General features: G+C 42.2%; 1 protein-coding gene across 15 annotated transcripts in view; it reads left to right on the forward strand.

Annotated features, from left to right (window-relative positions):
• Positions 1 to 12783, forward strand: part of ZMYND8 (zinc finger MYND-type containing 8) — a 127810-nt gene that overhangs the window by 71271 nt on the left and 43756 nt on the right. The gene's annotated exons all lie outside the window — the stretch shown is intronic.

Below are 12783 nucleotides of genomic sequence, written 5' to 3' on the forward strand. Positions count from 1 at the left end.
GTTCCTGGAAATGGACAGAGATGGCCAGAAATCCTTCAGGCCTTTTGGGTTCATCACACCAACTTTCCAAAGCACTGGTTTTTTTTCCCCAAGAATTCATTTTAATTGAAAAGGAGCTTTTCTATCTGAACCATCCATTCATTTTAACACTCAAGTATTAGAGAAACATACAAAATAAAAAACAATACTCTATCTCCCCAGGGCGATTCCAGTCCTTAAAGGTGACCCGTTAACAGTCACGTTGCAGTTTTGAGACTTGGTTTAGCAGAGTGGTTAGGAACGAGGATGCTGGAGCCCCATCCTGATTCTGCCATTCTGTGTGGCTTTGAGCAAGGTGCTTACCCACTTGATGCCTTAGTTTTCTGATCTGTAACATGAGGACAATAATTGGACCTACCTCTTAGGTTCTTGGAAGGATTAAATGAATCAGTATACAAAAAGGGCCTAGAATAGTGCCTGGCATCAGAAGTGGTTACTATATTGTTTGTCATGTGCTTGCCAATTATACGCCTACCTGGATCAAGGAGTTGGTGCCAATGAGGAACACTGGCTGAGCGTTAGGAAAGTAATGGGGACTTACATTGATATATATACATTTCACCCAAACATAATTTGTTTTGTGTTAAATACGTAAAAAGTTTTTTTCTCTGTAAGGAAATAAAGGAGCCCTAGTGGCACAATGGTTAAGCACTTGCTGCTCAGCACGGAGAAAGATGTAGAGTCTGCTTTTACAAAGATACAGCCTTGGAAACCCTGTGGGGCATTTCTATTCCGTCCTGTCAGGTCGCTATGAGTCAGAATCGACTCACCAGCAACGAGGTAAAGGAAGTAGGTTACTCTCATTTTTCTTGAAACATCTGGCCTTCACAGTTTGTTCTTTGTTTTTCAACCTTTGAGAGACATAGGCGCAGAGAAGTTTTCACACTAAGAAAGGCAGGCATGAGAAAAAGGGGCAGCCAGCCTCAGGCTCCGGGCCAGGGGCACATGCCCCCATTGCAAGGGCATCAGCCCATGGTTGCCATGTAGGAGCGTGGACTTAGGCTTTCAGATCTTAACGTTCTTCTAGGGAAATGGGAAATCTGGATTTTTATGTAAAGTCTCCATTGTTAATGTCATCTCAGAATGTCAGGATATTTTGCAGGATGAATAAAGCACATCTGCAGGCTGCACCACTGGTTGCAGGCTTCAGAGCATTAACCTTGGATAGCCTTTTAGGTTTCAATTCCTTCCTTCCTCCTTTGCTCCCTCTTTCACTTCCTTCCCTCCTTTTTTCCTTCCTCCTTCCCCTACCTCTCTTCCCTCCCTCCTCCTCTCAAATTCTTGGAAGGACAAAGCATCGGTTCTTTAAGGACCACAAATGCTGCAGGAAGATAAGAAGATAAAGCGATGGGGATTTAGTCGGTTGGGGTTACCTTAAAGAATTCCGTCCATTTTGGTTGTGTTGTTGGTTTGGTTATTTTCAAGCACTGCTTCTATCTAGGTGCTCTAAAGATGGCTCTGCATGGGGCAAAGAGAGTTGGTAAACTATAAATGGCTTTTGATCTTTTAAAATAAAGGATGCACGTGGTTGGTTCTGGATATTCACATTTGAGTTTTAAAGCTTCAGTCTAGGATTGACATGATTTATGTTGACATAGTTTCAGAAAAAACATTCCTCTTGCTCCCTTGTTCTCTGAGCAGAGTTCTAAAAGATTTGTTTTTATCTCATCATATGATGCTGTTGTAGCCATCTTGCCAGAACATGGGACATAATCACACAGACTCCTCATGGAGCTCAGCTTGTTGCTTCCCATATGGAGCACACTGTTGAGAAGAGTGTTTTACACCCGACAGCAACCTCGTAACTCACTGCTGTCTGCACTTTTCATTGCCATGGTTTTTGCCATATTTTAGTACTAGCCATTTAATGACATACTTAAACATTAAATCTGCAACTTAGCTCAGTCCGGAGCAATAAAGTTGCTTGTTGTGTTTTTTCTAATATATGTGAAATTAATATAAGTAGTAAAATAAAACATGGTCTGTGAACCACCATGGGTTCTCCTATGCCACAGTTCAGAATACATTGTTTTATAGGAATATGAGAACATGACAGATGTGCTTAATTCACCTGCTCTTCCCCCTGGAGGTGCAAAGGAAGAGGGAGAAAGGGCATCAGAATTCCTGAGAAAATCCTTTATCACTTTTGAGTGGCTTTTTATATCCTAGGTTAGTGGATCCCTGATTTCAGTGAATTTGAAAAGTGCTTTTCCCAAAACATAAACATTCCTTGCAAGTATGTGTTGGGGCCATTTTGTTAATCATGAGTTAGACAGCCATCGCGTAGAAAAGGAGGAGAAGTGAAATTCCAAATCAGTTTACTCTTGTGAATTGCTCCTTTTTCTATAAGTGGTCAAGGAGCTCTGGTGGCGCTGTAGTTAAGGCGTTTGGCTGCTAACCGAAAGGTCGGTGGTTTGAAACCACCAGTGGCTCTGTGGGAGAAAAATGTGGCGGTTTGTTTCCATAAATATTCACAGTCTTGGAAACCCTATGGGGTTGCTAAGAGTCGGAAGCAACTCTACAGCAGTGGGTTTGGTTGGTTTTGGTCTGTAAGGGGAGCCTTGGTGGTGCAGTGGTTTAAGAGCTCAGCTGCTAACCAAAAGGTCAGCAGTTCGAATCCACCAGCCGCTCCTTGTAAACACTGTGGGGCAGTTCTACTCTGTCCTATAGGGTCTACTCTGTCCTTTAGCGCCTCTTGACTAGATGGCGATGGGTTGGTCTATAAGGGGCCAGATAGTAAATATTTTAGGCTTTGTGTTTATTCAACTATTCAGTGCTGTCCTTGTAGCTCAGAAGCAGCTATAGACATTATGTAAACCAGTGAGCATGGATGTGTTCTAATAAAACTTTATTGATAGACACTGAAATGTGAATCTTCTATAAATTGCACATTTCATGAACATTAATTCTTCCTTTGATTTTTCTCAATCATTTAAAAATGTTAAGAACCATTCTTAGCTTGCCGGTCATATAAGAATAGAAGAAACTCTGAGCCAGCGTCTGTACGTTACAGAAGGCGAGTTGAGGTTCCTGCAGAATGTGTCAGGGAGGTGGCTAGGTTCCTGAGCCAGATCCTGAATCTAGGCCTGTTTTCTCTTCACTGTACACTTCCACCCTCTGCTGTTAGTGTCGATAATAACAGTCACTGGAGGGAGTGGTGGAATACATATTGAAATGCTCCATAATCAGGGATGATATACGAGAGGTGAGACTGATTTTTCTACAGTCGTGTAGAAAAGATTGCCATTTGATGGAAAAACCATATAAGTAGTTTAAGCAGTGAAAATTTTGTAACCAGTAACATAAAACTACAAATTGAAATGTGTAAGCTATTAAAACAAAATTTTTATGAGTGTTTAGAAACCTTCCTTTTGTTTGGGGATTGAGGAGCTCGGAGCCATGTGTTTGTAATCCTTAGAGCTGGATTTAGCTTTCTGAGGCACACTTTGCTCGGCCAGAAGCCTTTACCTCCTGGTATCCTGGAATGCTGCCATCTTAATGGCCAAAGTGGTTTATATTCTCAGTGATTTTTCTGGTTCCCTCTCTGTATTGGCCTCCTGGCCAGAATTGATGCCTCCGCCAGTGTTTGCTTGCGGGATCCTGATTTAAGTCATTAATATGTATTAACTCAGAGGCTTTCACCACCCTCTGAGTTAATGGTCTTTTGACCTTGTATCTCCATTATGGGTTACTGTTTAGGGAGAAAATACTCTTTCATATACTCCTTTAGTATCATGAAATCAATACCTATTTGTCAGAAACCAGTTGTTAACTACAAAAACTAACGTCACAGATAATCTCATCTCTCATGGGTTACCACGGTTAACCCTTAGACAATATTTCCAGCATTTTTTCCTAATTTGGTTTATAAATCATACCATTAAGTTGAAACTCACACTTTCAGGCATCAGGCAGATATGGAAATGAGTGAGGTTGGGAGGTGGGCCCATGTAAAAAAAAAATCACTTTCCAAAAATGAGGTGAGATGGTCATGACATATGATAGGGAGTGGTAGTACCTGGGGTGAACTGAAGCAGAAATACGTTTCTCATCATGATGTACTACACGCATACCTGAGTATGTGTGCACGTGCTTGTGTGTGTGTAAAACTTCCCCAGCAATATACTTATCCTTCTGACATATGATACACTCTGGTGTTTACACCCTGTTGTATCGCAAATGGTGTACATGCTCAGCTGCTAACTGGAGGTTGGTGGTTCGAGTCCACCTAGAGGCACCTCGGAAAAAAGTCCTGGCGACTTGCTTCTGAAAAATCAGCTGTTGAAAACCCTATAGAGCACAGCTCTCCTCTGACTCACGTGGGGTTGCCATGAGTCCAGATCAGTTTAAGGACTGTGTATTTTGTTTTGTTTTTGTATTTCATTACAAAAAATGCTGCTTATAATCCACTAACGGGTCATAACCCATTGCTCTAATGTAAACTCGCCTACTTCATCCTAATGCTTAGAGTTTTTCAACCTCAGCACTGTTGTTACTATGGGCCAGATAATTCTTTCTTGTGAGGGACAGTCCTGTGTGTTGTACGCTGTTTCGCAGCATCTCTGGGGTCTACCCACTGGATGCCAACAGCACCCCACCCCAGTTGTCACAATTAAAAAATGCCTCCAGACATTGCCACGTGTCCTGAGTGGGGGCAGGACTCAACCACCAGTTGAAAACCATTGGTTTAGATGATGGAATCAAAGCTTTAGAGTTCTGTTTAATTGAGGTAGAAGTCACATAACACAAAACTAACCATTTTAAAGTATACGGTTCAGTGGCATTTAATACATTCTAAAGGGGACTGGTAGCCTTTTCCTCCTCCTGGTTCTTGTCAAGTGGGAACGTGGGCTCAATGTTACCAGATTGTTGATGTTGCAAGAGAAGTCTCAAATCTGTATTCTTTTAAATGGGAACGATTCCCACTTTTACATTTTGGCACAAATTTAAAAAAAAAAACACCAGAAAACTCTATGCTGTATAAAATATGTCTGTGAACTGTGTGGTTCGTAGATCACCTGTTTGTAATGGCTGGTGTAGATGGTTGAGATTTTTTTTAACTTGACCTTGTGTTGTGAATACGTCTCCACATTAGTAAATAATGCTTTGACATATCACTTAGATGGATGCCTCCATCACTATATGAATGGTTTGCATTCTGTCACGGGCCATGCAGTGCCACCCTGCCGCCCAGCTTCTCTGTGCATGGTGCCACCAGGAATTGTGCAAGGTGCCAGCCCTTTGAACATACAGGTTGTTTCCAAGCTTTTGTAAGTAGAGGAAAATTCACATGAATCAGAGTGCTGGGGCGTGTGGGAGCGAAGGGGTATTTTTTTCTAATGTGATTCCAAGCCTCATGCTTTGTGTAGTGAGAAGAGCACTTAGTACAGGTTGTTAGAATTTCGTAATTGTAGATAATAAATGATGTGTTTTAGCCCACACTTGTGCATTGTACATCAAAGTATAAAATCTGATTAAATTATTTGTGACTTCAAAGGCAATTAGTTCTTTCTTTGGGCAGGATTTATGGCTTTGTGAAAGAATTGGCATCCGTTTCAAAGTTTAATTGAATTGGGAGTTTCCAAAAGTCTTTTTGCTTTTGCAAACGTCTAGAGTGATTTAAAGCAGGGTTTCCCAACCTCAACACTATTGACGTTTTGGGCCTGATAATTCTTGCTGTGGGGGCCTGTCCTGTGCATCGTAAGATGCTTAGCAGGATCCCTGGCCTCTACACGGTAGATACCAGAAGGGCCCCCTACCCCTGTTGTGACAGCCAAAAATGCCTGCAAACATTGCCAGATATTCCCTGGAGGGACAAATTTGTCTCTCCCAGTTGAAAACCACTGATTTTGAATTTTACCAAAACTTTGTTTGCTGAGTGCTCCTCTTTAAAGTTCAGTATTTACATTTAATTTTTATCAGTTTTTCCCCCGAATATAAAATATTTCTTTCCAAATTTTTTAATATCATAGAACAAATAGCATTTAATTTCACTCCAAGAGGTGACCCCTATTAAGAATCGGGTGTTCTTTTAGATTTTTTAATGTATATAATTGCATTAATAAAAAGGAAAAACGTACAATACAAATGACTTGTGGCAGAACGGGATCACACTAGGCTTTGTTTCTTCTCATACAGTATGTGCAGAGGAATGTTTGCTGCAACAGGATTTCTGTGGTTTTGAAATCTTTATGTCAGTTATGTGTTTCTGATTGTCAATAGTTATATGGATAGTACATGAATACCCGTTGCCGTCGAGTCGATTCCGACTCATACTGACCCCATAGGACAGGGTAGAACTGCTCCATAGGGTTTCCAAGGAGCGGCTGGTGAATTCGAACTGCTGATGTTTTGGTTAGCAGCCGTAGCTCTTAACCACTGTGCTACCAGGACTACAGTACATGAATAGGACAGAACTAATGGTGGTATGCGACTGACTGAATTTTGGAAAACATTTCTTGGAAAAAAAACATGGCTTCAGTGAAGTAATATTTTAAGCATGTATATTGATTTGTTTTCTCAGTGTAAATTATATACTCGTATGTGTACTAAATTCATGTATGTCTCTAAGTTTCTAACCCCACATGATACAGGCAGTTTAGCCAACCTAACATTTTTCTTTTGCTTGAGGTGAAAGCCACATACCACAATTAACCATTTTAAAGCGTACAGCCCAGCGGCATTTAGTACTTCCACAGTGTTGTGCAGCCACCTTCTCTCTTTAATCCCTGTGCATTTTAATCACCCCAGCAGGCTAGCGTTTTACACGTTTCTCTAGGTGGCCCTGTACAAAGCCACAGTAAAGGTTTTTAAGAACATATCCATCAAACTTCACTGGAGTTGTGTAATGATGTAAATGGAGGGAGAAGAATTCCATTTTTCTGTGTTAGCAAATATATCTTGCGCTTGTTTTAAAAGATTTTCCCCTCCAAAAACCCACAGGAAACACGCAAGGAGAAAAGGACAAAATGACCCATAATCTACACACCTTTGTTGCTGCTGTTGTTGGGTGCCATCAAATAGATTTCGACTCATAGTGACCCCATTTGACAGAGTAGAACTGCCCCACAGGGTTTCCTAGGCTGTGATCTTCACAGGAGCAGATCGCCAGGTCTTTCTCTCTCGGTGCTGCTGGGTAGGTTCAAACTACCAACCTTCGGTTTGCAGCTGAGGACTTAACCGTTGTGCCACCAGGGCTCTTTAAACACCTTTAGCTGACTCTTTTTTTAAGACAGGAGTAGTACATGCACATGGTTAAAATGAAAAGAAAAAAAATAGAGCAGTACAGAGCCTATAAAATAAAAAGTAAAAGTGGCCTTCTCACATAAAATGGTACTTGTGAAGAGTGTGCTTCTTAGCTCAAGTGGATACGTAAGACTAAATGGGCAGCCCCTGTCCGGAGTTGAGATGAGAAGGCAGAGGGGGTCAGGAGCTGGTTGAATGGACACGGGAAATCTGGGGTGGAAAGGAGGAGTGTGCTGTCACAGTATAGGGAGAGCAGCTAGAGTCACATAGCAACGTATGTATAAATTTTTGTATAAGAGACTAACTTGAATTGTAAACTTTCACTTAAAGCATAAGAGCAAAGAAGACTCTCTGAAATAATAAACCTCACTTGATCTTTCCTAGTCTTTAAAAAAAAGAAAAAAGTGTCCTTTTCCCCCCTTACTCTGAACTCCAGTTTTTCTCAAAAGTTTACCCCTATTAACAGTTTATAGAGTATGATTTTAGGAAACAGTATGTATCTATGCACTTAAATATGTGTATGCACTTCAAAAGAAAATACACACACAGGAACATTCTGTCCATAGTTGATTTTACTTTTCTCTTTTTTCACGTGTATTTTTTGTGGAGGCTGTTCTGTGTCGGATCATACAGATCAGCTTCATCCTGTTTAAGGGTTGCATGGTATTTATACCAGAATTTATTTAGCTAGTCTTCAATGAATTGACCTTTATAAGCTGTCTCCTGTTTTTTTTGCCGTTATAAACACTGTTGTAGCAAGCATTCTTCTGCACATACTGTGTCCTGGGGCGCTTTTCAAAGTTACAGCCATAGGTGAATTCCTAGCAGTGGAACTTGTGGATCGGTGTGTTTTACCCATTTTAATTTTGGATAATATCCCCAGTGTTCTCCTAAAAGGTTTTATGATTTATATTAGCGTATTTCTTTCTTTATCTGCATCAACCCTAGATGTTAAGTTTTGAAGCATGTTACCATGGAGATAAAAAGGGAAAGGGAAGTATTTATTTTGCTGCTTGATTACAAAATAAATCCATTGCCATTGAGCTGACTCCAGCTTATAGTGACCCTGTAAGACAGAGTGGAATGCCCTATAGGGTTTCCAAGGAGCGGCCGGTAGATTGGCACTGCCGACCTTTTGGTTAGCAGCCGAACGCTTAACTATTGCACCACTCGGGCATTTGTTTAGGTTGAGCTCAGTTATCATGTTTATTGACCATTTATTGATCATAGTTAAAAAATTTTAATTTAGAGACTATGTCTTTGAAATCTCAGTGCTTAAATTTACTAACATGAGAAACTTTGTGTCTATAAAATTAAAGCCTTGTTGTTCCAGTTATTTTTTTTCCCTAGTACTCATGGAACCCTGGTGTCACGGTGGTTAAGAGCTCGGCTGCTAACCACAGGTTCTGCAGTTCGAATCCACCAGGTGCTCTTTGGAAACCCTATCGGGAAGTTGTACTTTGTCCTATAAGGGCTGCTATGAGTTGGAATCAACTTGACGGCACGAGTTTGATTTTTTAGTACTCATGAATACACACACACACACACACACACACACACACAACACACACACACACACACACACACACACAAAATAAAAATGACTTTATCTGTGTTCTTGCTAAAATTTCCCGAAGGACCAGGAGTGGGCAGGACTATGCTAGACTGCTTGCCAGCCTCTCCTTTTTGATTTTGTAACTTGATCTCTTAGGGAGGGAAATGGGACTCACTTGGTGAGTTCTATGTGCAACCGCATGTTTGTATCTTTTTTTTGTTGTTGTTGTTGCGATTTTCACTTATAAGGCATCCTTGTCAAAATTCCCTGCAGTTTTCAAGTAGTGCTTCAGATAGTACAATAAGGCCTTTCGTGTTAGACTTGCTTGCTAGTTTCCTTGAGAGAATATAATCCGAAAAGTCTTGGTCTTTAATCTTCATGAGAAACACATTATGGGGATGTTTTGAGCCACTGCAAATTCCTTTTGGAAGAATTAGGAACATGCATGAATTTTTAATAATCCTAATACTAAAGATTTCTATTTATAGTATTTAAATCTTTTTAAATGCCTTTATCTTTATTCTTATCTCTTTGTATAACAAGCACTTCAGTTCTCCTTGTTGTTTCAATACCAGTGGTAGTATTAGGAATGTTATTAGCTGCCATAGAGTTGACTCAGACTCACGGCAGCTTTATGTGCAACTGAATGGAACGTTGCCTATTTGAGTCCGTTGTCGCAGCTGTTGTGCCAGTCCATCTCACCGACGGTCTTCCTTGCCCTTGCTGGCCCTCTACTTCACCAAACACGATGTCCTCCTCCAGCGATTGATCCCTCCCGATGGCATGTCCAAAGCCTGAGAATCGAACAGTGTTCTGTTGTGATCCATAAGGTTTTCACTGGCTAATGTTTAGAAGTAGATTGCCAGGCCTTCCTTCCCACTCCATCTTAGTCTGGAATCTCCACTGAAGCCTGTCCACTGTGGGTCACCCTGCTGGTATTAGAAATACCGGTGGCAGAGCTTCCAGCATCATAACAACACGTAAGCCACCACAGTACAACAAGCTGACAGGCAGGCGGTGGAGTAATAGTAATAACAACCCGAAATGAGAGTATGCCAGGTGCTGGGCCAGGAATTCAATTAATCCTAACAGGAACTGTGTTTTAATGTAGTATTTTCTTTTAGCCTAATTCTCAAAATAATTCCTAATGTTTATTGAGCACTTGCCAAGCACCAGTTGACGTGGATTAGCTAATCTAATCCTTACCTCTCCTGGTTTCCAGATGAGGAAGAGGAATTCCTGAGACACACGTGCTTCATCCCCATGTTTGGAGTTTCTCAGCCTCGGCACTATTGATAGTATGGGCCAGATAATTCTTCCTTGTGAGGGACGATCCTGTGCGTTGTAGGCTGTTTAACAGCATCTCTGGGGTCTACCCAGTGGATGCCAGTAGCACCCTGTCTTAGTCATCTAGTGCTGCTACAACAGAAATACCACAAGTGGATGGCTTTAACAAAGAGAAATTTATTTCCTTACAGTAAAGTAGGCTAAAAGTCCAAATTCAGGGTGTCAGCTCCAGGGGAGAGCTTTCTCTCTCAGCCTTCTGATCAGTGTTCCCCTGGACTAGGAGCTTCTCGGCGCAGGGACCGCGGTCCAAAGGACGCGCTCTGCTCCTGGCACTGCTTTCTTTATGGTATGAGGTCCCCCTGTCTCACTGCTCACTTCTGTCTTATATCTCAAGAGATTGCCTCAGGACACAATCCAGTCTTAGAGATCAGCTCCTGCCTTACTAACACAACTGCCACCCATCCTCCCTCATTAACACCATAGAGGCAGGTTTTACAACATAGGAAAACCACACAGTACCAGGAATCATGGCCCAGCCAAACTGATACACACATTTTTTGGGGGACATAATTCAAACCATGACACAGCCCACCCCAGTTGTCACAACCAAAAATGTGCTGAGGCGTTGCCAGATGTACCTTGGGGGCAGGATCAACTCCATTTTAGAACCATTGGTTTAGGTGATGGAACCAAAGCTCTAGAGGTTAATTGGAAACGCTACACTGAGAGCAAACAGTAGCATAGTACTTAACAGATGCCAGGTGTCATTCAGCTGATGGACCGGTTAGTTCATTTAATCCACCCAATGACCTCGTGAAGTAGGTACTGTTATTATCTCTTTCTGTGGATGTCAGGAAGGAGCCCTGGTGGTGCAGTGGTTAAGGGCTTGGCTGCTAACTGAAAGGTCGTCAGTTCAAATCCGCCAGCTGCTCCGTGGGAGAAGGATGTGGCAGTCTGCTTGCACAAAGATTACAGCCTTGGAAACCCTCTGGGGCAGTTCTGTTCTGTCCTGTAGGGTCGCTGTGAGTCACAATTGGCAAAGGGTTTGTTTTTTTTTAGTGGATGTCAGGAAAGGGAGGTGCAGAGCCTCAGGTAACTTTGCTCAGGTTTACACAGTAAGGCAGCAGCAGAGTGGGGACTTGAACCCAGGATGTCTGGCTCTCAAGTTCTCGCTTGAATCCAGGCCTCTCTATGTCTAGACATACATAAATAACGGGAGTTTGAACCGTTGACCTTTCGATTAGCAGCTGAGCGCTTAACCACTGTACCACCAGGGCTCCTTTTACATTAATTTCCTAGGGCTCTTACAAACTGGGTGTCTTAAAACAAGAGAAATTTATTCTCTCACAATTCTGGAGTCTAGAAGTCTGAAATGAAGGCGTTGGCCAGGGTGGTGCATTCTGGGGACTCTGAGGGAAAATCTGTTCCTTGCCTCTCCTATCCTCTGGTGGTTGCCAGCAATCCTTGGCATTCCTTGGTTTGTAGATGCTTCACCTCAGTCTCTGCCTCCATCTTTACATGGCTGCTTTCCTTCCGTGTGTCTGTCTCTGTGTCCAGTTTTCCCTTTTCTTATAAAAGACACCAGTCATACTGACTGAATTTGGAGGCCACTCTAATTCAGTATGACTCGACTGTATTACATCTGCAAAGACCCTATTTGCAAATAAAGTCACATTCACAGGTTCTGGATGGACATGAATTTTTGAGGGACAGGAACTATTCAACCTAGTACTCCCACTATATTACATTACAAATACTGGCAAATCTTTGCATGGACCTAAAACCAGCTCATGTGTATTGACTGGGTGAGCTGGTGTACAGGTTTTAACCCATTAAATCCTCACCCTTGAGTATCCTCACTTGACAGGTGAGGAAGCTGAGGCAGTTGCCCTCCACAGTGTTTGAGCACTTTTGAAGTCCCAGCTGTGGGGGTTGAGATTCCTGTCTCCATGTTCTGCTTCAGAGATCTTGATTCCTAACCCCTTTGCCATCAATAGCTTTCTCTTAACAACCAGGTCACCTCAGTGTAAATGTTTCTCACCTGAGGTAAGTCGGCCATTTTGTTGCCTGTCATGGTCTCCAGGGCCAGCTGTTGTTACGTGAGCTTGAGAGGAGTTAGCAGGAAAGTCCTGATAATGCAGACCTGTGAGGGCAAAGGTGCACAACATCAAGGATCTTCAGGAGGCCTTCATGGGCTCATATTAATGCTGCATCTTGTTAAAGTGCGTGATTTGGTTTTCCGCCCTCCCTCCCCACACGTGAGATGAGGCTGAAGAAAACCAAGCAAAAGCTTGTTGTCGACAAGTCAATTCCAACTCATAGCAATCCTGTAGGACAGAGTAGAACTGCCCCATAGATTTCCCAAGGCTGTCATCTTTACAGAAGCAGACTGCCACATCTTTCACCTGCTGCGCGGCTGGTTGTTTGGAACTACCGACCTTTCAGTTAGTAGCCGGAAGTTTTAAGCACTGTGCCACCAGGGCTCCTTAAAGCTGAGAAGGAGCTGTGTATAGGTGAGTTCTGAGAGATTTTTAAAAGCCTCTGGTGTGGGTGTAACTCCTTTTACTGATGTGAAAGTTTGAAACACAGTAGGGAGGGAGATAGTTTACAAACTTCTCCCTCACTCCCCTGTGCTACTGAATTTGGCTTTATTCAAC

Source organism: Trichechus manatus, unplaced genomic scaffold (assembly GCF_000243295.1).
Source record: "Trichechus manatus latirostris isolate Lorelei unplaced genomic scaffold, TriManLat1.0 scaffold00008, whole genome shotgun sequence".
Lineage (NCBI taxonomy): Eukaryota > Metazoa > Chordata > Mammalia > Sirenia > Trichechidae > Trichechus > Trichechus manatus.